Below are 24849 nucleotides of genomic sequence, written 5' to 3'. Positions count from 1 at the left end.
CTTTTTTTTCCTCCTTTTTTATTTATTATATTCCTGTGTTTTAATTTTACACATCAGCCATGGTTCCCCCGCCTCCCCCCTCCACCCCTGTCTTTCCCCAGCACCTGCCCTCCATTTCCCATCTCCTCAGGGCCCAAGACTTCCCCTGGGGATTTCGATTTAAAACCTGGTGGATTCAGTTACAAGCAGTCCAGTCCCTCCTTCCAGGCTGAGCAAAGTGTTCCCTGTGTCAAGCCCAAGATTCCACAGCCAGCCCATGCCTAAGGGACAGGGTCCCCAGTTCCCACAGCCTGTGCTCTCAAACAGTTCAGGCTATTTCAATTGTCTCTACTATCCAGCAGGCCTGATCCAGCTGGGGCCCACAGCTTGTTATATTCATGTGCTTCCATTTCGTTGGCTATTTGTCCTGTGCTTTTCAAGTCTTGGTCTCACAATTCACACTCTTAACAGTCCTCCTCTTTTTTCGGACAACTTGGACTCCTGGAGCTCGCGCTGGGGGCCTGCCGAGGATCCTGTATCTACTTCATCAGTTAATTGGATGAGAGTCCAGCACGACTGTTAGGTGTTTGGCCATCTGATCACAACTAGGTTCAGAATCAGGCTTTCTCTTCGCCATTGCCAGCAGTCTACAGGATGTACATTGTGGATTTCTGGGGACCCCTCGAGCAACTACTGCCTATTCCTGTACTCCAATGTTGGTCATCATTTAATCATGGTTGTTATTCCCTTGTTTTCCTTTCTGTTCTGAGCCTCCACTGCCTGGTGGATGTACAGCTTGTTTACAGCCACTTTGGAATATTAATATGGTGCTTCCTTAGAAATTGGGAATCCATCTCCCCAAGACCCAGGTGTACGCCACTCTTGGGCATATACCCAAACGGATGCTCAATCCATACCACAAGGGCATTTGCTCAGCTATATCATATCAGCATTGTTTGTAATAGCCAGAACCTGGAAACAACCTAGATGCCTTCACTGAAGAAGGGATAAAAGGAAAATATGGGTACATATCACATGGAGTACTGACTCAGCAGAGCCAAACAATGACATCATTGAAGGTTTGCAGGCAAATGGATGGTATCTCGAAAAACTCATCTGAGTGAGGTGAACCCGGACTCAGAAGGACATCTCCATAGATCCATACCTTTCCTTCAGTCCAGCTATTCTTGTCAGCCAGTACCCAGATTTCCACAATATTTCTCCAGCTACCTCCAGCTTTCCAAGGGTTGCTGACTTAGTTACTCTCGTTTTTTTTTTTACAGAATCCTTGCACATTCTGTAAATTTTCACCCTTTGTGGCTTAGCCCTTGCTTCTGTAACATCTACCCACATAAGGCTAGGAAAGCCCATCCAAAACCCTCTCCAGCCTGCTTCTGCATAGTACCATTGTCAAGAACCAACGTGCCAACTCAGAGGTTATCCACAGCTGAGGCTAAGCACCTGAGCCTTGGACTCTGATCACTGCAAGGAACCTAAGGAAATGGAATTTAATTTCATGAGCCGTGGCACTGCCGTGATGTGTAGATGCCAGAATTGTGTCCGTAGCGCCCTTAGGTAGCTGCATGCCCTTGTACTATGCTGTTTGGGTTGGTTTACTAAGCATCACTTAGAGCCTTGCTGATAGAGCTATTGCCTCCAATTGAACATATGAACAATCAAGGATCTCTTATCCCAGCTCCATGGCTTTCTCTTCTTGAGGCAACAGAACCTTTTACATTTCAATAACTTCCCCAACTGGTAAAACACAGCCTTCCAAAGGGGCCAATGTCCATGAGAGTGCAGAGTCACATCTGTTCTGGGACTACACAGGCTTTATTGCCATTCAGGGGACAATGGCAGCTAAGCAGTATTGTTCTGGCTTGGCACACACCCTTCTGTAATGTTGATAATCCAGCAGGCCAGTGATGAGGTGGAGACAGCAGAAATCTCAGGCACAACTTTCAACCTCCTGTATTTCCTTCTCTCCCAAATGATTTTGTCTAAAAATGTTCGCTGCTCTGTTATAGAACTTATTCTTCAGTTAGGGGGGTTCTGGCTCTTGTGTGGTTTGAAAAGAAAAAGGGATAATACAAAAAAGCAAGAACATCTCAGTTTTAAGCCAAGACCAAAATCTACCACGTGAGAGGAAGTGGGCAGCAAAGGGGGTGCAAACCAAGGAAAGGGCCATTTCCCTGTGCTGGTTTGACGCTGGGTGAAACTCATCATTTGTTGCTAAGAGAAAATTTCTAGAAGTGTCCTATACCTTTCGTCTCTTCTGGGGGAGTAGGATACTAAGACCTAATGCCATTTGGCAAACCATTACACCTTGCCATCCTTGGAATCGTGAGAGTGGCTAGAAGGATTCCGTGAGCTGTTTTCTGACATGTCCCCAACTGTCCAAGAAAGAGGCAGAAATCAGAATCCTCAGACAGGAGGGTTTATCCTGATTCCATGGAGAATGCGTTGATAGCAGCAGCAGGGCAAAGTGGCCTGGCCCCAGTAGTGTCCAGCAGGGGGTTCTCAGGCTTCAGCGTTCCTCTCCTTGGCTTCCCAGCAAAACTTGTTTCCATGATTTAATCAAAATGTGCCATCATTGGTGGTTTAGCAGGAAACAAAGAATTAACCTTAATGTAGCAATCCAGGCATCATGTAGTACTTTTATTGCACATCAATTTTGATCTTCCATTTAGGCATGATTAACAGTCTCTTAATCAATTGCCAGCAACCTTGCCTCGAGTGTCCTCCTCCCCACTTTTCATAACTTTTTCCAGCCTCTGGTGTGCCAAACATTGGGTTAAAGAGCCCAGTTCTCAACCTGGAATAGGAGCTCCAGCAACTGTTCTTCTTGGCCCCTGTGCTGTGCCTCTGAGTGTGCTGATCTTAGCTATTTGCAACAGATAAGATCTTTCTCATTGCTTGGATCCAAGATGCTCCACATAGCCTCAATCACCTTATCATGACTGCTTGGCATTCATAGCTCTCATTCAATGTATGAAACATTCCGCGTGGTGCTGTAGAGAGGGCTCAGTAGTTAAGAGCCTGCTTGCTCTTCCAGAGGACTGAGTTCAGTTCCCAGCAACCACATGGTGGCTTCACACCATCTCTAGTGGCGACCCAGAATCTCTGTTTCTGGGCATAAAGGCATACATACAGACAGACAGAGCACTGCATACATAATAATAAACAAGCTGATAGAACAAACGACAACAAACAAATAAATAAAAGTTTTACGGAAAAACAACAACAAAAACAAAAGAAAATAAAATATTCTTGTTTCAACCTCTTCTATGGCTATATACGGTCAATGACTGGCTTTGGCAGGGCCTATCCTTTCCTACTCAGTATGTGAGCCACCTAAGACTGGGGTCAGCTTGTTTAGACCTCTGCTCTTGTGTAGGAAAGAAATTCAGAAGGCGTGTTCCATATGGCCTTCTTTCTCCCCCTTTCACTTAGTTAAGCTTCAAACAAGGGTTTCGGGGCAATGGGGAGGGGGGCGAGTGTGGGCTTGTCTCTGCCATGAATTCATCTTCCAAGGCCTCCAGATTGCCCCACAGTGCTACACAAGTGGGCCAGAGGAACTAGATGTGGCTTGGCTGGCTTTCCTCCACAGAGCTGTTTTCCAACGTCTGGTTTCTTCCTTCCTGGGGGGATCCTACCTGTGCCCTGCTTCTGTGGCCTTAGTTTTCTCATCGCCTCGGACCTCTACACCACAAGGGATGGAGTGAACTATCTAGTCAGGAGAAAGTAAGTGATTGTTTAATTTTGTTGAAGTCTCGAGATTTTGTCTCCGGGAGCCAGAACTGCCCTCTCTTAGCTCTGGGAGAAGGGATGAGGTTGCTCCTGAATGTGCTGCTGTGTGCATGGTGACTGCTCCGCTGAATAAATTCCAGGATGCAGAAACCATTGGAACTGAGGCTGGAAATCAGGTTTCTGAGCCCTGTCTTGTTCATTGTATATTTATTTCAGAAAATGGAAAGTGTTCCCTTTAAGTTTGAGCTCAGTCAAAATGCGTCAGTGGGAAATGCAGTTATCTTGCCCAGCATTTTGACCTCTTTCCTGGACATTTCTCTGCATGGTGTCCATAACAACGACATCCAGAGCTCATGTCAATGTGGGCTGTGCTTAGACAGGGTGAGAATCCAAGGCCTCTGAGCCTACCTCTTGTGCATAAGCGAGACAGATTTTTGGTGTTCTCGGCTTCTTTGGTAGTTTCCCATGAAGTATAAAAAAAAATGATTGTAAAATAAATGGCATGCTGAATCATGTGCTTTTGAAAAGACGAATTATGTCAATAAAGCTGCTATTTTAAAAACACGCAATCGATCCACAGCACTTATTTTTTCTTTTCTTTATTAAAAAGGCCTCCCATCCATGAGTTTCTCTGAGTCTTGGCTTTCTGCTACCCATAAGCGGTTTAATTGATTAGTTTACATCATCCTAGCACACCCTTTAATGTCAGCCAAATAACAGTTTTTGAGGTTTTAGTGACACATACTGAAACCTTTTGCCTTTGAATAAGTACAATTTTCCACAGAATGATTTAAACACATGTAAAATACATCTTTTTGCATTTTGTTGCTCTATTTCTCTGAAATAAATTTATGAAAAGTGAATTGTGGGGAGTATAGTTATCTTCCACTTTCATAGATGTTGCAGATGGTTTTGCAACGAACACCTCACACTTTCCATTTACAGGAGCAATATATCAGTTTTTTTTCTTGTATCTCTGCCGAAAAGTAGCTATTGGGACTCTATTTGGCAGTTCTCAAGGGACATACACTATGTTAATTGTTGCTTCGCTGGATGAACACTTTTTGGATAGCTTTTTCTGCTGACTCTAATTTAATCTTCACGGCATCTATGAGTCATCAAACTTATTGTTGCTTGCTCATTTTTAATACAGCTCTAAATCATAACTTCGTAACCATTTCTCTGTCATATGTCTTGCGTAAATATTTTCCCTACAAAAGTGTGATCCCTTTTCTGGTTAAGCGCAGTCCCCCTTACTTACAGGGATTTTTTAAAAAGATTTTTTTATTATTTTAACTTTTTGTGCATACAGTCTCAATCTTATGGACTAATTTTTAGCATTGGTGGAATATAAAGGACCAACAACCCCCCACTCCCCCCGACACACGGATACACCAAATATTCCAGCCTCTGTTTGGAGAACCAAACAATCTTTCCTTTCTGGCTGTCACCATACCCATGCAGGACTGGAGGGGAGACCCAGAAGTCTAAGGGCCAGACACTGGGCTAATTGAACTATAATCTAGAGGTAACACTGCAACATGTCCAGTTCTTTCTTCATCATCTCCATAGAACGACCACAGTGTGGAGGTCAGCGTGGGTACATTTTTTCAATAATCATGGCCATTTCAAATGAGCTCCATTGTGGTGGTTTGGTAAGACCATAACAAGTGGCGGTGATCTCGGCCACTGGAAGGACTAAGCTATGATTATTTCTCATTATTATATATGTATATGTAAAATTGGTAAACTCTGAGTTCTGAAAGACCACATCCTTTTCTTCAAAATAAGCAAACCATTCTAAGATTATAACATCAGAGTTGGACGTGGTTTTGGAAGCTAAAACTCTGACTGGAGCCCAAGCTCATCAATTGCAGCACAATTGGTTGTTGGTTTTATGAAAATGCTAATGAACACAAAGAGGAGAAACTGTTTCAGGGAAGAGCCTGGAACATTCCCTTGTGTGGCAGGGATCCTTCTGGTCTCAGAGGTTTTCGTTTATGGCCGCTCTCTCCCACGGGTCCTTTCCATCTGCCCGCTTCTTCTCAGGGCATGGTTAGATGCTACTGTTCAGAGTACAGATTTCATAATTGGCTATTTCTTCAGTTAGAATGACCATAGTTTTAACCACTTTGGAAAAGGATGCGGTTAAAAAAATACAATGTATTTAGAAGCTGTTGTTATCCTTCTTTTACAATTATTCTCAACCCTCCTGTTCCTGATGCTGGCTTCAGTCTTCCCTTTTAGTTAATTATCTTCTCTATATGCAATCATTAATAGACTTACCCTTTGTCCTATTGCCAAGGAGAATGTTATGACAAACTTTTTACATAGTATCAAACGTTTTGTGCTACAGAAGTCATTTTAATGGGAGGTGTTTGTACATGAAAGCTTAATTGGGTTTAATTAAGAGATCTTGTGGAACACATCTGGTTTTCCAACTGGGGCACAGAATTTCACCAAGACCTGAGAAAGCTAAAAAGGGGTTCTAAGTGGAGCCAAGAGTGCTCCTAGTTTGTTGTCTCTCAGGCATCGAGTGACAGAGACAATGTGGCATTTGACTTGAGCACGAGCAGATGATCTGCTGGTACACAGAGGTGTCTCCAAGCCTGGCGGCACTCTGTGCTGGGGAATTAGCTTTTTGCTAGTACATGACCAAAAATAAAAAAAAAATGGATTCTGTCTAGGCTCATGCTGCTTGATGGAGTCATAGACCCACTGCTTCCAGAGTTGGGCCAGTGAGCCATGGTAAGTAAACTTAACTCTGCATGTTTGGGAAAGCCCAAACAGGATGGAAGCAAAGCCAAAGCACCTCATAGTTTAACAATTTAAACTCTCTCTCTGGTCAAAAAAGATTATAGACAACACAATATAGAACACATTCAGATGGAAAAAATCAAACGGGTACATATATGTTTAAAAAAAATGTAGCCTTGGGAGAGTAAAGAGAAGGTATAGATGACAGTCATAAATTATATGGTTTGAAAATATGAAATAAATCCTTAGAAAGGGGAATAAAGTCATTTGAAGAAATGAAGCTGCAGGAGGATAGAAAATGCAACAGAAAGTCTGATTCATGCATATTATACGTGTGTCTTTAAAATTTTTATGAGACATTGATTATAGAAAGCTGCTGGATTAAATCAACCTATGTATTTTAAAAGTATGCTTGACTCCTTAATTTAAGTCAAAAGTATGCCCTTTGGGGAAGAGGTTATTTTTTGTTGGGTTGTTGTTTTCAAACAGGAAATGAGAGGCCATGGGTTCAATTCAACAAATAAAAGATGATCAGATTGTTTGAGGAAGACCTTCTGAAAACCTAACTACAGACCTAAAAACATATACCTGGCCTAGGCCGGGTGGTGCACGCCTTTAATCCCAGCACTCGGGAGGCAGTATGGCAGGGTGGAATCTCTGTGAGTTTGAGGACAGCCTGGTCTACAAAAGTGAGTTCCAGGAAGGGCACAAAGCTCACAAAAGAAACCTTGTGCTCGAAAAAACCAAAACCAAAGTAAAACCACAACCAAAAAAAACCCATACCCTGAAAGAACTTCAAAGACACATGATTATATTTTCTTACTCAAACACTAAAAAGATAATATTTGACTAACTTGTGTCAATGCACAGTCTGTCTGGTATTAATGCAGTATGTATGTTTAACCGTTTAAAAGTTTAGCTGTGTTTTTCAGGAGAGGGACCAGGCACCAATGGAAACAAATGGACTAGATGATCTCAGCATCTCAAATTTCTCTGTTGCAGGTTTCCTCTGAATCTACACATCCAGAATAGGTTCAATAGGCTGCTGGCTGAGATGATCCACCTCATAGGCCATAATCTTAAATCAGGATCCCATAAATTAACAGCAAACCCCAATCAACAGGAGTAGGCTAGACCCACTTATGCCTACGTTCTCCCAAAATAGATATGGATGTTTGTCTTTGTTTAAGGGGTTGGTTAAATTATTATTGGTCCAATAGTCAATTCTCTTTCTAAAGAAGAAAGGGATATATAATCTAGAAATGTATGATATAAATGATAGGATAAAAGGGTGATTATTGATGCTTACTCAAAGTGAATAGAAGGAATTTCACAAGCCCCACTCCTAGATGAATGGCTACCGGAAGTCAGTGGCTGCTGAGAAAACTAGATTGAGTCTTCTCCAGGAGCAAGCCCCTCAGTTATCCAATCCTGAGTGTCCAGTCACAGACACATGGGAGTAGGGGCAAGGGGCAACACTAAATGGGCTCAGTAAGGTGTGTGTGTGTGTGTGTGTGTGTGTGTGTGTGTGTGTGTGAGAGAGAGAGAGAGAGAGAGAGAGAGAGAGAGAGAGAGAGAGAGTTAGTGAGAGAGAGAGAGACAGACAGACAGAGAGAGACAGAGACAGACAGAGAGATACACACAGACACACAAAGAGAATAATGATTATGGAAGAGGTCATGAACTTGAAGGGGCAACAGGAGAAGTTGGGGGAGGGGAGAGGAGGCTGCAAAATGATGTAGATATAGTATTCACGTGTTAAATTTTCAAAATGATTAAAATAAAGAAGAAAGCTGCTATTTCGTAGAAAAGGATATTTAAGCATGTTTTGGACACACTGTGGAACGTGAGTTGTTACTATGTGCATCATGGGTTAAGGGATGTGCAGAAGTACAGATAGAGAACGGCAAGACACTTGGCTAAGGATGCAATTACTCACACCTGCTCGTTATGTAGGCTCGGTGGAGGAGGGAGAGAGGAGGCTTCAGACCATTGAACTAACTTGGAGCCTGTACTACTTCATCTCCTCGGCTTACTGTGTGTTCATGAAACGCCTGTCTTCTTCAGTTCTAACCACTTGCTGATATCCTTTTATAAAGAAGAGAGTCCTTCCATGCTTTAGTATTTGTGGGGAAAATGAAATTTGATTTTCCCCACAGCAAGGGTGCACTAACAGCATGGGGTTGTTGCCTTCTAGGGGGTTCTTCCCACCCACACGCTGCATTCTCACTGGTGAGGCAAGACACAGTAGTAATAGAGGGTGGGAACTGACTAAAGACTAATAAAGGGGCCTTGGAGGTGGTTCTAAATTTTTCTTCGACAAACGTCTATTTGCTACCTGATATCCATAGTTGTGCCCTCTAATGTATCGATGGAACACATATGACAGACAGACAGAAAGACAAGCTTCTACCTTTCCACTTAGAGCTCAAATTCATTTAAAAATAGGTTCCTGTAATTAACATGAGACTCAAGACCTCTCAGAACACAGCCCTGTTAGGCATGGAAGAGAAGAGCGGTGTCTACTCTCAAAACTATGAAACATTAGCAACTTTGTGGGTGGTCCAAAGGGACTTTAAGATAAATATCTGTGTTTTTATTATTTATCTATTTCTATTTCTGGTGGGTCCTATTTTCCCAAAAAGCTTTTCTTTAGTGAATATCACACTTACCTCAAGAGAAATAACGAAATTTTGGATTTTATTTTTTTCACTTTAATAAAAATTGTCTTAGGAAATCCTTGAAATGTTAATCCCAGAAAGCGTATGTCTGGTAACTGTTTACTCTTTTATGGACTCAGCCAGCAAGTATTTTGCCAGGCTTTTATTAAATGGCATTTGTTATGTAACCAAGTCTTTTATTGATGGACATTTAAATTGTTTCCAAGCTTTTGCTATTACAACAGACTACAGAGGACATTGTGTGTGTATAGTCTTTGCTTGTCTGCAGTTTTTACAGTAAACTTGCCGGGTCAATGAATATAAAATATTTTAAATTTGTATAGGTGTTGCCAGAGTTTGGCTTTGCATTGCATAGCTTTAGCTGTGGTTGTTGTCTTGGTCTTGGCTAGAGCAGTCCCCAGTCAGTGGAGACACAGTTGGAGTCCAGAGTACAGGGATTCGGGGAGGGGATGAAGAAAAGGAAAGGAGTTGAAACAAGTCTGCAGAAGTTCCGAAATGATAGAGGGGCTAGAGAGGCTGTTTTAGCGAGACAGGATGACTGTGTTACAGATCAGGTACTCCTCAGTGCCCGCCCTCTGGAAAGTGTGAACAGGAGGGGATAAACTCTCTGCATGCTAATCTCCATCGCAGAGCCTCTTTCCAATGAATCTGACAGCAAACATCTCAGTTCCATATGAAGCACTTCCCGTAAGAAAAGCACAGACTCCTTTTCAAAGGTCAAGGGCAATTCATCACTGTTAAGTCTATGCTGCTGGGACATGAAAAGAAATCCATCCGATAAAGGTGCATGATTTATACCATCTACTATCTATGAGATAACAACATACAACATGCTGGGTACTTTGTAAGAAAGAAAGAGGGTGTATATATTGACTTACTCTGCAGTTCGATAGGCTGATATTCCAACATCAAGTGACCCCATTGCTTCAGATGTTGGGGAGCCCCCCCGCTCCTGGCTATATCATGACATTATGGCAGGAACGGGTAAAGGAGAAAGTGAGATCCCAGGATGAGGGGGAGGAAGCCAAAGGTGGGAGAAATGTGGGAAGCAGCTTGCTCTCCCAAAGCAATTCAGCCCTCCTACGAATTAACCCTGAGTCAAGGTCTAAGAGACCTGCCTTTATCTCTTCTGATGGCAGCTTCCAATGACCTGACCACCTTTCCCTAGGCTCCATCTCTTCAAGTTTCATCTACCTTAGCACTACCATGCTGAGATCCTGATTCCAAGGATGAGAGATTCCTGGGGGTAAAGCCACATCCAAACTAACCATGATCTTATCACCTGGGAGGAAGAGAGGGTACCAGAAAGGATGAATCTATGGAGGAGCATGAATATCCATGTTTTTAAAAGGCAAACAACAAAGTGAATGCTGATTTTATGCATGTAGAAATGTGATATATGACAATGAGAACAGAAGGCAGAGGGGAATGAGAGAAACTCTTTTTTTTCCTCCTTTTTTATTTATTATATTTGTGTTTTAATTTTACACATCAGCCATGGGTTCCCCGTCCCTCGCCCCCTCCCACCCCTGTCTTTCCCCCAGCACCTGCCTCCATTCCCATCTCCTCCAGGGCCAAGACTCCCCTGGGGATTCATTTAAACCTGGTGGATTCAGTACAGGCAGTCCAGTCCCCTCCTTCCAGGCCTGAGCAAAGTGTCCCTGTGTAAGCCAAGGTTCCAAACAGCCAGCCCCATGCACTAAGGACAGGTCCAGTCCCACAGCCTGGGTGCCTCTCAAACAGTTCAAGCTATTCAATTGTCTCACTTATTCAGAGGGCCTGATCCAGCTGGGGGCTCCACAGCCTTTGGTTCATAATTCATGTGCTTCCATTCGTTTGGCTATTTGTCCCTGTGCTTTTCAAGTCTTGGTCTCAACAATTCACCACTCTTACAGTCCCTCCTCTTTCTCGACAATTGGACTCCTGGAGCTCCACCTGGGGCCTGGCCGAGGATCTCTGTATCTACTTCCATCAGTTATTGGATGAGAGTCCCAGCACGACTGTTAGGGTGTTTGGCCATCTGATCACCAGACTAGGTCAGATCAGGCTTTCTCTCGACCATTGCCAGCAGTCTACAGAGGATATATCATTGTGGATTTCTGGGGACCTCTCCAGCACTCTGCCTATTCCTGTACTCATGTGGTCATCATTTATCATGGTCTGTTATTCCTTGTTTTCCCTTTCTGTTCTTGATCCTCCACTGCTGGTGGAATGCAAGCTTGTACAGCCACTTTGGAAATTAATATGGTGCTTCCTTAGAAAATTGGGAATCCATCTCCCCCAAGACCCAGCTGTAGCACTCTTGGGCATATACCCAAGGAATGCTCAATCATACCACAAGGGCATTTGCTCAGCTATATTCATATCAGCATTGTTTGTAATAGCCAGAACCTGGAAACAACCTAGATGCCCTTCAACTGAAGAAGGGATAAAGAAAATATGGTACACATACATAATGGAGTACTACTCAGCAGAGAAAAACAATGACATCATGAGGTTTGCAGGCAAATGGATGGATCTAGAAAAAATCATCCTGAGTGAGGTAACCTGGACTCAGAAGGACATCTCCATTAGATCCAATACCTTCTTCAGTCCAGCTATTCTTGGTCAAGCCAGTACCCAGATTCACAATATTTCTCCACTACCTCCAGCTTTCCAGAGGTTGCTGACTTTAGTTATCTCATTTTTTTTTACAGAATCTTGCACATTCTGTAAATTTTCACCCTTTGTGGCTTAGCCCTTGCCTTCTGTAACATCTAACACATAAGGCTGGAAGCCCCATCCCAGAAACCCTCTCCAGCCTGCTTTGCTAGTACCATTGTCAGAACCAACGTGCCAACTCAGGGTTATTCACAGCTAGGCTAAGCACCTGAGCCTTGACTCTGATAACTGACAAGGAACCTAGGAATGGAATTTAATTTCATGAGCCAGTGGCATGCCCGTGATGTGAGATGTCAGATTTGTGCCTAGCGCCCTTGGTAGCTCATCCCCTTGTACTATGCTGTTTGGGTCTTGTTTTACTAAGCATCACTTAGAGCTTTGCTGTTAGAGCCTATTGCCTCCAATTGAACCACATGACACATCCAAGGATCTCTTATCCAAGCTCCGTGGCTTCTCTTCATTGAGGCAACAAACCTTTTACATTTCAATAACTTCCCCACTGGTAAAACACAGCCCTTCCAAAGGGCCAATGTCCATAGAGTGCAGAGTCACACTGTTCTGTGGACTACACAGGCTTTATTGAGCCATTCAGGGGACAAATAGGAGCTAAGCAGTATTGTTCTGGCCTTGGCACAAACCCTTCCTGTAATGTGATAATCCCAGCAGGCCAGTGCTGAGGTGGAGACCAGCAGGAAATCCTCAGGAATCAACTTTCAACCTCCTGATTTTCCTTCTCTCCCCAAAATGATTTTGTTAAAAATGTTCACTGCTCTGTTATAAATTATTCTTCAGTTAGGGGGTTTGGCTCTTGTGTGGTTTGAAAAGAAAAAGGGAAAAAACAAAAAGCAAGAACATCTCAGTTTAGCCAAGACACAAAATCTAACCACGGTGAAGAGGAAGTGGGCCACAAAAGGGGGTGCAAACCCAGGAAAAGGAGCCATTTTCCCTGTGCTGTTTGACGCTGTGAAACTCATCATTTGTTGCTAAGAAAATTTCTAGAAGTGTCCCTATACCTTCTCTCCTCTGGGGAGTAGGATACTAAGACCATGCCATTGGCAACCATTAACCTTGCATTCCTTGGAATCTGAGAGTGGCTAGAAGGATTCCCGTGAGCCCTGGTTTTCTGACATGTACCCCAACTGTCCAGAAAGAGGCCAGAAATCAGAATCCTCAGACAGAGGTTATCCTGATATCCATGGAGATGCAGTTGATAAGCAGCACAGGGCAAAGTGGCCTGGCCCCAGTAGTGTCCAGCAGGGATTCTCAGGCTCTCAGGTTCCTCTCCTTGGCTTCCCAGCAAGAACCTGTGTTCATGATTTAATCATTGTGCCATCATTGGTGGTTTAGCAGGAAAACAAAATTAACTCAATGTACAATCCAGCATCATGTTATACTTTTATTGCAAATCATTTTGATCTTCCATTTAGGCATGGATACAGTCTCTTAAATCAATTCCACAATCCTTCCTGAGTGTCCTCCTCCCCACTTTTCTAACTTTTCCAGCCTCTGGTTGTGCCAGACATTGGGTAAAAGAGCCCAGTCTCAACCTGGAAGATAGGAGCTCCCAGCAACTGTTCTTCTTGGCCCCTGTGCTGTGCCTCTGAGTGTGCTGACTTAGCTATTTGCAGCAGATAAAGATCTTTCTCATGGCTTGGTCCAGAATGCTCCCACATAGCCTCAATCACCTTATCATGACTGGCTTGGCATTCCATAGCTCTCATTCAATGTATGAAAACATTCCGTGGTGCTGTAGAGAGGGCTCAGTAGTTAAGAGCACTGGCTGCTCTTCCAGAGGACCTGAGTTCAGTTCCCAGCAACCACATGGTGGCTCACAACCATCTCTAGTGGGACCAGATGCTCTGTTCTGGCATAAAGGCATACATACAGACAGACAGAGCACTGCATACATTAAATAAATAAACAAGCATACAAACAGACAAACAAACAAATAAATAAAAAGTTTTAGGAAAACAACAACAAAAACAAAAGAAAACAAAATATTCCTTGTTTCAACCTCTCTACTGGCTATATAAGGTCACATGACCTGGCTTTGGCAGGCCTATCCTTTCCTACTCAGTATGTGAGCCACCTAAGACCTGGGGTCAGCTTGTTTAGACCTGCTGCTCTTGTGTAGGAAAAGAAATTCAGAAAGGGCGTTCCATATGGCCTTCTTTCTCCCCCTTTCACTCTAGTTAAGCCTTAAACAAGGGTTTCTGGGGCAATGGGGAGGGGGTGAGAGTGTGGGCTGTCTCTGCCACGGAATTCATCTGTCAAGGGCCCTCCAGGATTGCACCCCACATGCTACACAAGTGGGCCAGAGGAACTAGATGTGGCTGGCTGGCTCCTTCCACAGAGCCTGCTTTTCCAAGTCTGGTTTCTCACTTCCTGAGGGGGATGCCTACCTTCACCTGCTCTGTGGCCTTAGTTCTCTTCCCTGGACCTCCACCACAAGGGATGGCAGTGAACTATCTAGTCAAGGAGAAAGTAAAAGTGATTGTTTAATATTTGTTGAAGTTCTCGGATGATTTTAGTCTCGGGAGGCCAGAACTGCCCTCTCCTTAGCTCTGGGAGAAGGGATGAGGTGCTTCTGGAATTGTGCTGCTGTGTGTCATGGTGATCTGCTCCAGCTGATAAAAATTCCAGGATGCAGAAACCATTGGAATGAGCTGGAAATCAGGTTCTGAGCCCTGTCTTGTCATTGTATATTTATTCAGAAAATGGAAGTGTTCCCTTTAAGTTGAGCAGCAAAATGGTCAGTGGGAAATGCAGTACATTTGCCCAGCATTTTGACCTCTTTCCTGGAGCATTTCTCTGCATGGTGTCCATAACCACAGACATCCAGGGCTCATGTCATGTGGCCTGTGCTCACAGGGTGAGAATCCAAGGCCTCTGAGCCTCCCTCTTGTGCATAGAGAGACAGATTTTTGGTGTTCTAGGCTTCTATGGTAGTTTCCCATGAGAGTATAAAAAAAATGATTGTTAAAATAAATGGCATGCTGAATCATGTGCTTTGAAAAGACGAATTATGTCAATAAAGCTGCTATTTTTAAAAACACGCAATCATCCACACATTTATTTTTTTCTTCTTCTTTATTAAAAAGGCCTCCATCCCATGAGTTCTCTGAGTCTTGGCTTTCTTGCTAAACCATAAGCGGTTTAATTGATTAGTTCACATCATCTAGCACACCCTTTTAAATGTAGCCAAATACAGTTTTTGAGGTTTTGGTGACACATACTGAAACATTTTGCCTTTGATAAATACTAATTTTTCCACCAGAATGATTTTAAACACATTGTAAATACATCTTTTTGCATTTTGTTGCTATTATTTCTCTGAAATAAATTTATGAAAGTGAAATTGTGGGGAGTATAGTATATCTTCACTTTCATAGATGTTGCCAGATTGTTTTGCAACCAACACTCACACTTCCCATTTACAGGAGCAATATATTCAAGTTTTTCTTGTATCTCTGCCAAAAGTAGCTATTGTGACTCTTATTTGGCAGTCTCAGGGACATACACTATGTTATTGTTGCTTCCGCTGGATTGAACACTTTTTGATAGCTTTCTGCTGACTCTATTTACTCTCACGGCATCTATGGAGTCATCAACCTTATTGTTGCTCATTTTTAACAGCTCTTAATATCATAAACTTAGTAACCATTTCTCTGTCATATGTCTGGTAAATATTTTCCCTAGTGTGATCCCCTTTCCAAACACATTTAAAATTGTTAGATATTTAAATATAGCTATACTTTCTTTTGTGTGTCTGGATTGCCAGAACTGGTTAAGGCAGTCCCCCTTACTTACAGGGCATTTTTAAAAGATTTTTTTATTATTTTAAATTTTTGTCTATATGGAACTAATTTTTACATTTGGTGGTAATTAAAGGACCAACCAACCCCCCCTACTCCCCCCGACACACAGATAACCAGATATTCAAGCTCTGTTGGAGAACCAAACCATCTTTCCTTTTGGCTGTCACCATACCATGCAGACTGAGGGAGACCCAGAAAGTCTAGGGCCAGGACACTGGGGCTATGTGAACTATAATCTAGAGGTAAACACTGCAAGCGTGTCCAGTTCTTATCTTCACATCTCCATAGAAGACCACAGTGTGGATGTCAGCAGTAGGGTACATTTTCAATATCATGGCCATTTACAAATGAGCTCCATTGTGGTGGTTGGTAAGACCCATAAAAAAGTGGCTGGGATCTCGGCCACTGGAAAGGACATTAAGCTATGAATCCAGAAATGAATGTAATTGGTAAACTCTGAGTTCTGAAAGAAGAACCATCCTTTTCTTCAAAATAAGCAACCATTCTAAATTATTAACATCAGAGCTGGACGGTGTTTTGGAAGCTAAAACTCCTGATGGGCCCAGCTCATCATTGCACATTTGTTTTATGAAAATTGCTAATAACACAAAGAGGAGACTGTTTCAGGGAAGAGCCTGGAACATTCCCCTTGTGTGCAGGGATCCTTCTGGTCTCAGAGGTTTTCGTTTATGGCCGCTCTCCCACGGTCCTTTCCATCTGCCCGCTCTTTCTCACGGCCATGGTTAGCATACTATGTTCAGAGTACAGATTTACATAATTGGCTATTCTCAGTTAGAATAGACATAGTTTAACTCACTTTGGAAAGGACTGGTTAAAAAAAATACAATGTATTTAGAAGCCTGATTGTTTATCCTTCTTTTACATTATTCTTCAACCCTCTGTTCCTGATGCTGCTTCAGTCTTCCCGTGTTTAGGTTAATTATATTCTCTATGCAATCATTATAGACTTACCCTTTGTCCTATTGCCAAGGAGAATGTATAATGACAAACTTTTACATAGTACATACGTTTTGTGCTAAAGAAGTAAGATGGGTCATTTTAATGGAGGTGTTTTGTACATGAAGCTTAATTGGGTTATTGAAGGAGACTTGTGGAACACATCTGGTTTTCCAACATGGGGCAAGAATTTCCACCCAAGACCTGAGAAAGCTTAAAAAGGGGTTCTAAAGTGGAGCCAAGAGTAGCTTCCTAGTTTGTGTCTCTCAGGCATCGAGTGACAGAGACAATGTGGCATTTGAGCTTGAGCACAGCAGATGGATTCTGCTGTACACAGAGGTGTCTCCAAGCCTGGCGGCACTCTGTGTGGTGGATTTAGCTTTTGCTAGTACAGACCAAAAAAAAAAAAAATGGATTCTGGTCTAGGCTACATGCTGCTTGATGGAGTCATAGACCCACTGCTTCCCAGAGTTGGCAGTGAGCATGGTAAGTAAACTTAACTCTGCCATGTTGGGAAGCCAAACAGGATGGAATCAACAGCCAAAGCCACCTCATAGTTTAACAGTTTAAAATCTCTCCTGGTCAGAAAAAGATTATAGACACACAATAAGAACACATTCAGATGGAAAAAACTCTAAACGGGTTACAATATGTTAAAAAAAAATGTAGCTTGGGAGAGTAAAGAGAAGGTATAGATGACAGTCATAAATATATATGGTTTGAAAATAATGAAATAAAATCCTTAGAAAGGGGAATAAAGTAATTTGAAGAAAATGAGCTGCAGGAGGATAGAAAATGCACAGAAAGTCTGGATTATGCATATTATAGTGTTGTCTTTAAAATTTTATGAGACATTTGATTATAAAAGCTGCTGGATTAAATCAACCTATGTATTTTAAAAGTATCTTGACTCCTAAATTTAAGTCAAAAGGTATGCCACTTTGGGGAAGAGGTTATTTTTTGTTGTTGTTGTTTCAACAGGAAATGAGAGGCCATGGATTCATTCAAAATTAAAGATGATCAGATTTGTTTGAGGAAGACCCTCTGAAAACCTAACTACAGACATTAAAAACATATACCTGGCCAGGAGTGGTGGTGCACGCCTTTAATCCCAGCACTCGGGAGGCAGAGGCAGGTGGATCTCTGTGAGTTTGAGGACAGCCTGGTCTACAAAGTGAGTTCCAGGAAGGGCACAAAGCTCCACAAAGAAACCTTGTCTCGAAAAACCAAAACCAAAGCTAAAAACAACAACAACAAAAAACCCATACACCTGAAAGAACTTCAAGACACATGATTTATATTTTACTTACTCAAACACATAAAAAGAAATTATCTTTGACTAACTTGTGTGCAATGCACAGTCTGTCTTGTATTAATGCAGATATGTATGTTACCTTTAAAAGTTTATGTGTTTTCAGGATGAGGGGACCAGGCACCAATGAAAACAAATGGACTAGATGATCCAGCATCTCAAAATTTCTCTGTTGCAGTTTCCTCTGAATTCTACATCCAGAATAGGTTCAAGGCTGCTGGCTGAGATGATCCAGCCTCATAGGCCATAATCTTAAATCAGGATCCCCATAAGATTAACAGCACCCCCAATCAACAGGAAGTAGCCTAGACCACTATGCCTACGTTCTCCCAAAATAGATATGGATGTTTGTCTTTGTTTAAGGGGTTGGTTACAAATTATTATTGGTCATAGTCAATCTCTTTCTAAAAGAAGAAAGGGATATATAATATAGAAATGTATGATATAAAATGATAGGATAAAAGGGTAGATTATTGATGCTACTTAATCCAAAACACAACCATCAATCTTAAATATTTTATATTAATATTTATTTTGGTTTATTGATACAAATTAAAAGTTAATTTTGTTATACTGTATTTATATTTCTACTCTTGTTTAAGGTAATATGTTTATGCAACTCATTTAAAATTGTAATACATAATTAAAAATACAGAATAATTAATCATCTATGATAATCAAATTTATAGTCATGTTATTAGGTTTTCTAGGTATACATAGATATATTTCAATTAGGTAGATAATCTTCAAACACTTCAAAGACCTACAGAATACAGTATTTAAAATGTTTTAAAAACTTGGAGTTTTCTGGACAGTGAGATACTTCTGCTCCTGGCAGCACAAATTACATTCAAGAAGATGATGGACATTGAAGAAACTCATTATGGAGTTTGCTTTCTTCATGGCAAAAATTAGCCACTGGACAAAAAAGTGCCCTTGCATTGACTGCTTGACAGAATGCTATATAAACTGGACATGCATGACCCATAGGAAGGTGACCACTGAACTTTGCAAGGTGAGATGGTCCTACAGGTTCCTGCTGCACAGAGGAGACTGCCAGACATTCTGCAGGACACAGGGAGAACTGTGCCAATAGGTGAGACAACCCTTCAAATTTCCTGCTTCACAAAGAAAGTCTGCCAGAGACTCTAGGCCTGTAGACTGAAGATGGATGCCTCAATGTTGCAGAGGAACTTTGGGTGACTGTCCAGGCAGCCAGCTGTCTCTGCCATTTCTAGAATTTTGAAAGTTGCTTACAATATTCTTCCTGTTTACTTAGGTAATATTATATCCTTCTGGGGTCTTTGATGTAATTGAAGACCAGATAGTTATAATTATAGTGTTCCTTAGTTGCGATAAAAAGGTAAATTAAATATAAAACTTTAGACTCACAAATATAGGATAGATGGTAGAATATTTTCTAATTTTGCCAAATATAAATAGACTAGATATTGTAACTGTAATTGTTGCTTGATAACTGCTTTGTTATATATAATTTTACTATGTTAAAGTTAAAACCTTCCTTTTTGATTAGACAGAAAAGGGGAAGTACTGTGGGACAGTCTTTCTGTATGCTATGAGTATGTGTTGCTCTCATTGGTTGATAAATAAAGCTGTTTGGCCAATGGTGAGTCAGAATAAGGATAGGTGGTACATTCAAACTGAAGACAGAGATAAAGAAGGGTGGGGTCAGGCAGAAGCTGCCAGCCACTGCCAGGAGATACAAAAGAACAGGTAATGCCACGAAGCCACGTGGCATAACATTAATTAACAGAAATGGGTTGATTAATATAAATGGGTTGAATTAAGTTATAAGAGCTAGTTAATAATGAGCCTAAGCCATAGGCCATACAGTTTGTAATAAATATAAGGCTCTGCGTGTTTACTTGGTACTGAGTGGCTGTTGGACTGGCAGGACACGGGGAAATTTCCAGCTACAACTTACTCCTTTTCTTTTTTCATCACATATCAGGATATGATAGTTATTATTTCTCCTGTTATAGTGGGTGGTTTATGCGTACTTCTCCTTGAAGGAAGATAAAACCACTTAAATAACATGGTAATTATTATTTTTATTTTAACAATTATTTCTTTTAACTTTTGAGATTATAATATAATTACATGATTTCCTCCTTCCAAACCCTCCCATATACCACTCTTGATTCTCTTTCAAGTTCATGTCCTCTTCTTTCATTAACTGTTGCCACATACTTACGTGTATATACACATCTGTTCCTAAATGCATAAGTATACCTTGCTCACTCTGTGAAATGTTAGTTGTATGTATATTTTCAGGTCTGACTATTTGGTATTGTGTAATCAGTTGATATTCTCTTCTGTCAGGAAGGGCTATTTCTCCAGTTCTTGACATTCCTTAGTTGCCTGTAATATTGTGAATCGTGCTGAGGCCTCCTGGGTTTTCCCTGACTGGCTGGACACCATAGCCCTAAGGGTGCAGTAGTGGCATGCATATCTTTGTAGTAATCAACAAATCTATAATTCAACGTAAGATTTGCTTAACAAGAGGGAAACCATGCCTAGTACTGGAAACCTCCAACTTCCCAGGGCTACTGAAGTCATAGATCTTGTAGGAGAATCTACAACTACCACTTCACTAAACCAGCACAATCCCTAACTACATTCTAAATATTTGTCCTTATACCCACAGGTAAATGTAACTATCACTCCTCATCAATGAAACTTCTCTTTGCAACAGACAGAGAGACCAGGGTAGAAAACTACAATCAACCAAACCTCAGAGTTGTGGAGCCCAATCCCAATGGATACATTAATGATACATCATGGACACATGGACAGAATAGCTCCTGAACCTAAGGCTTAGGGAAGACTATAGAAAACAGGGCAGAAGGATTAAAAGAGACAGAGGATCAGGGAATTTTTTTTCTGTAAGACTGTGTTTCCTAGTAATGTCAGAAGCTATATACATAAATTCTCACTGATATGGCCTCCTTACATGAGCTGAACAAGGACAACAATAATAGAAATAATAATTAGTTTTGAATGTTTAAATTGAAATCATCAAAAAGATTTCCATGACCTAAAGTTTGGGATTGTTCATTTGAAAAAGATACATTAGGGCTATGGCATGGGTTGATAGTTTCAAATGTTAAGCATTCAGATTTTAATTGGAGCTTCCATGGCCCTCTGAAACAACAAAAGATGTTCCAAGTCTCTTGGACCAGTTTTTCTCAGGAGGTTGATCACAAAAGCTTCTTAATTGCTTGTCAGTGAGTAACACCTAATTCTTTTATATTCTTAAGATGTGGGGGAAACAGAAGATGCATAAGCTCAGCAATATGATATTGTTGGAAGTTATCTGATGGACACAGCTTTGATTTCACATCTGTCGACTTGGTACTGGAGGAAAAGCTTCCCCACCCCATCCGCTCACCATTATTCTAATGTGGTCTCAATTCAAGATAAAAAGAAAGTTGGAAAATGTAAGATTATTTAATATCAAAGGGATGTAACAAAAAACACATTTTCCTCAAAAGTATAAGCTTATGCTTTCGTTTAAATCAAACACATTTGGAAAGTCACCCCTATAAATTCTCACACAGAAGCTCAGAGGTGGCAAAGACCATCATTATTTAGCTGGAGATAGTTAGAATTAAGTATTGTGACAATCTGATTTTGTTGGGATCTTAAGTCAAAAGGATGACAAAAGAGAAATACTGTTTTTTAAATAAGAATAAAGAGGGATCTTTTGAATTTGGATTTGAGACTCATAAAGTGCAGTGGTGGTAGTGGTGGTGGTGGTGGTGTGGAGAACTGAACTAGACACAGATTTCTAAGACCTTACTCAAGGTTTGGTATCTACCACCTCACTGCCATTTTATTGTGCTCACTTCAAATTTACTTTGTGCATAATTTCCTGAATACTTTTTGGTCTTGAATTCCAAAGATGTAAGTTTTGAGGAAAATTGGTGTGTGATATGAGGAAAGGGGAATGTCTTTGAAAAGCACATTTCCTGGAAAGTAAACAGAGGATATCTACTGGAAGGAGGGGCCAGGCACTGGCTTCTTGGTGACTCTGCAATATCAGGAGAGAGCTTGAGATTCATTATGCACACATTTCAATAGTTCCTAGATGACCATTTCCACACAGATGCCTCCAAATGGATCCCTTACTTGGAAGTAGAGATTCTTGGAAGCAGCAGAGAAGCCACAGTCCTGAAAAGGCAATCACACAGCAAAGGATGTCCATAGTACTGCAAGGATCAAATCAAGGCCCCATTTTAATAAGGAACATATTGCATTGAACCTCAATGCTGACATGGATAAATGAAGAAAACAAATGGCAAATTAATCTAACTTACAGGTACTCATATGGAGTTTTAAATAAAAGTAAATGCCATGTAACAGACTCCATTGGTACTTAAAGAAGTATGAACCAGTGAGGTTTACACCAGGAATATGGAGATAGTTTAGTATTAGGAAAACACAATAAATGTCCATTATATTAACAAAGCTACAATAAAAGGTCTTGGTTTCTTTTCCCATATGCAAAAGAGGCCAAACAGAATCCAACAACACCAATGTTGAGAACAGTTCCTAAAACAGAACTGAGGTATGCTATGGGATATCTTTCTGAATGCTGTGAATATGTGTTGCTCTGATTGGTTGAGAAATAGAGCTGTATTGGCCTATGTCAAGGCAGCTTAGAGGCAGGCAGAAAATCCAAGCACAGAGACAGGAAGAAGGTGGAGAGAGATGTGAGCCAGCCACCCAAGGAGCAACGTGTGATAATACATAGATTAATAGCTATGGGTTAATTTAAGATATAAGAGCTGGCTAGCAAGAGGCCTACCATAGACTATATGGTTCATAAATAATATAAGCCTCCATGTGTTTATTTGGGTCTGAGTGGCTGCAGGACTGGGCAGGACACAGGAAAACTTCCAGCTACAGAGGTATTATTCCTCAATATGGTAGCATATGTCTATAAGATATCTGTCACTTATATCCATAAACTTCACTCTAGCAACTTCTCACACATGGGTTATAAAGTATGCTCTATAGTATTGTTTATGAAAGAGTAAAAACTAGAAATAAGCTAAATAATTATTGAGGTATTTCAAAGCATTTATTCAATAGAGCATGGATACTAATTATGTGGCCTTAAATATATTGTTCATGGACTTTTTTTGCTCATGTCAATCAACTCTGTGATTTTGATAAATCTACTTAAATTCCATGCGTTTTTGTTTGTTTGTTTTTTTTTTTTTTTAGTAGTTCTAGCTGTAATGTGGACCTCATGCTATCTAGCCTGTACTGTGGCAGTAAGAATTAGCATACATACAAAGCTCTTTGTAGAGTGTAATGGTGGCCCTTAGAAGATGGTCATCTCAGAAGTACAGGAAGGAACAATGCCAAGATTGAAAACTAGGTTATCACCAGGAAACTAAGCAAAACTTAAGTACTCAGTTGAAAGTGGTTAGCTCCTTTATACCATGTCACCCTTGCTGAGGGCCATATCACATGCTGAAATTATTATACCAGCCCACCTCTCAGCTTCTTGAGCCCAGTCTGTGTCAATGTGTTACCTATAATACAAGTGAGGGATGTTATGAGAAGCTATTGTAACTACTATCCCCATGTGTGGGTGTGGGTGCCCACATGTAGGGTGATAAGAGCATTTACTCTGGATGGCAAAGTTCAATAGTCTCTGATTGCGGTACCAGTACTTTCTCTATGAATAAAATGGAGTGATCTACCAAGATACAACTGTTTATGTCACTTTCTGATTTCTTCTTTAATATGTTTCAATAGTGTTCATGAAGAAGTGTAACTTCTTTAGCACATAAGATTGTGCATGATGTTAAGGTGTCCTCTAGTTTCTCTCCCCTTCTATGGATTCTATGGAATTACTTATTCATTATGTGGCTCACTGGGCAAGTTATACTGTTGGCTATGCTGCTATTGGGCATACAGTCCTGGCAGCCATTTGTCTTCCAGTGATTAGTGTCTCCTTTCCATGCTCCAAAATCAGGTTATGTGGCCTCTTCCTCTAGGAAGCCTTCTTTGATACTCTGCTTCTTCAGGGCTTCACATGTGCCATGTCAATAGTTGTCATGCCTGGTAGAATATACATTCCTTGAAAGAGGGTGCTATGATTTATTTTTAAAAAACAAACAGTTTGCATCAGAGAAATTGGCATGTTCCAAAACATTGACAAGCATTTACTTGTACATTTACTAGCTGTGTTTACTTGGGTGGCATACAAAGGTACCAGCATACATGATGAAGACATTTTTATATGGTGCTGATGGAAAAGCAGATATAAACGTAGCCACTTTTGATGTTCTTTTGTATATTAATTTAAACTATAAAACGATCCTTAGGAAACTAAAATGTTTAACCAAGGCTTTTAAGTGCTATCTGTCTATCTATCTATCTATCTAGCTAGCTAGCTAGCTATCTATCTATCTATCTATCTAGCTAGCTAGCTAGCTATATCTCTCTTGGTTTTTCAAAACAGAGTTTCTCTGTGTAGCCCTGGCTGTCCTAGAACTCACTATGTAGACAAGGCTGATCTTGAACTCAGAGATCTGCCTTCCTCTGACTCCCATGTTCTCCTTCATGTAGATGTATAGACCCACTATTTGTATATGTGTGTATGAATCATAGTGCAGCAGTGTTGGAAAGCAGATGATAAAGAAGGTACCAGGCTAGATGTGGTGGTTTGGGAGAATGTCCTCCCTAGGCTCTTTGTATTTGAACATTTGGTTCCCGGTTAGTATACTGTTTAGAATGTGGTCTGGCCTTGCTGGAGGAAGAAAGTCATTTCAGAGTTCATGGCAGCACAGTACTTCCAGGTGGCTCTCTGTTTCATGCTTACAGTTGAAGACGTAATCTCTCAGCTTCCTTCTCTGGGCCCATGCTGCCAAGCCTCTCTTAGATGTTACAGACT

This window comes from Onychomys torridus, chromosome 15, assembly GCF_903995425.1.
Source record: "Onychomys torridus chromosome 15, mOncTor1.1, whole genome shotgun sequence".
Classification (NCBI taxonomy): domain Eukaryota; kingdom Metazoa; phylum Chordata; class Mammalia; order Rodentia; family Cricetidae; genus Onychomys; species Onychomys torridus.
This window is presented reverse-complemented; position numbering follows the sequence as displayed.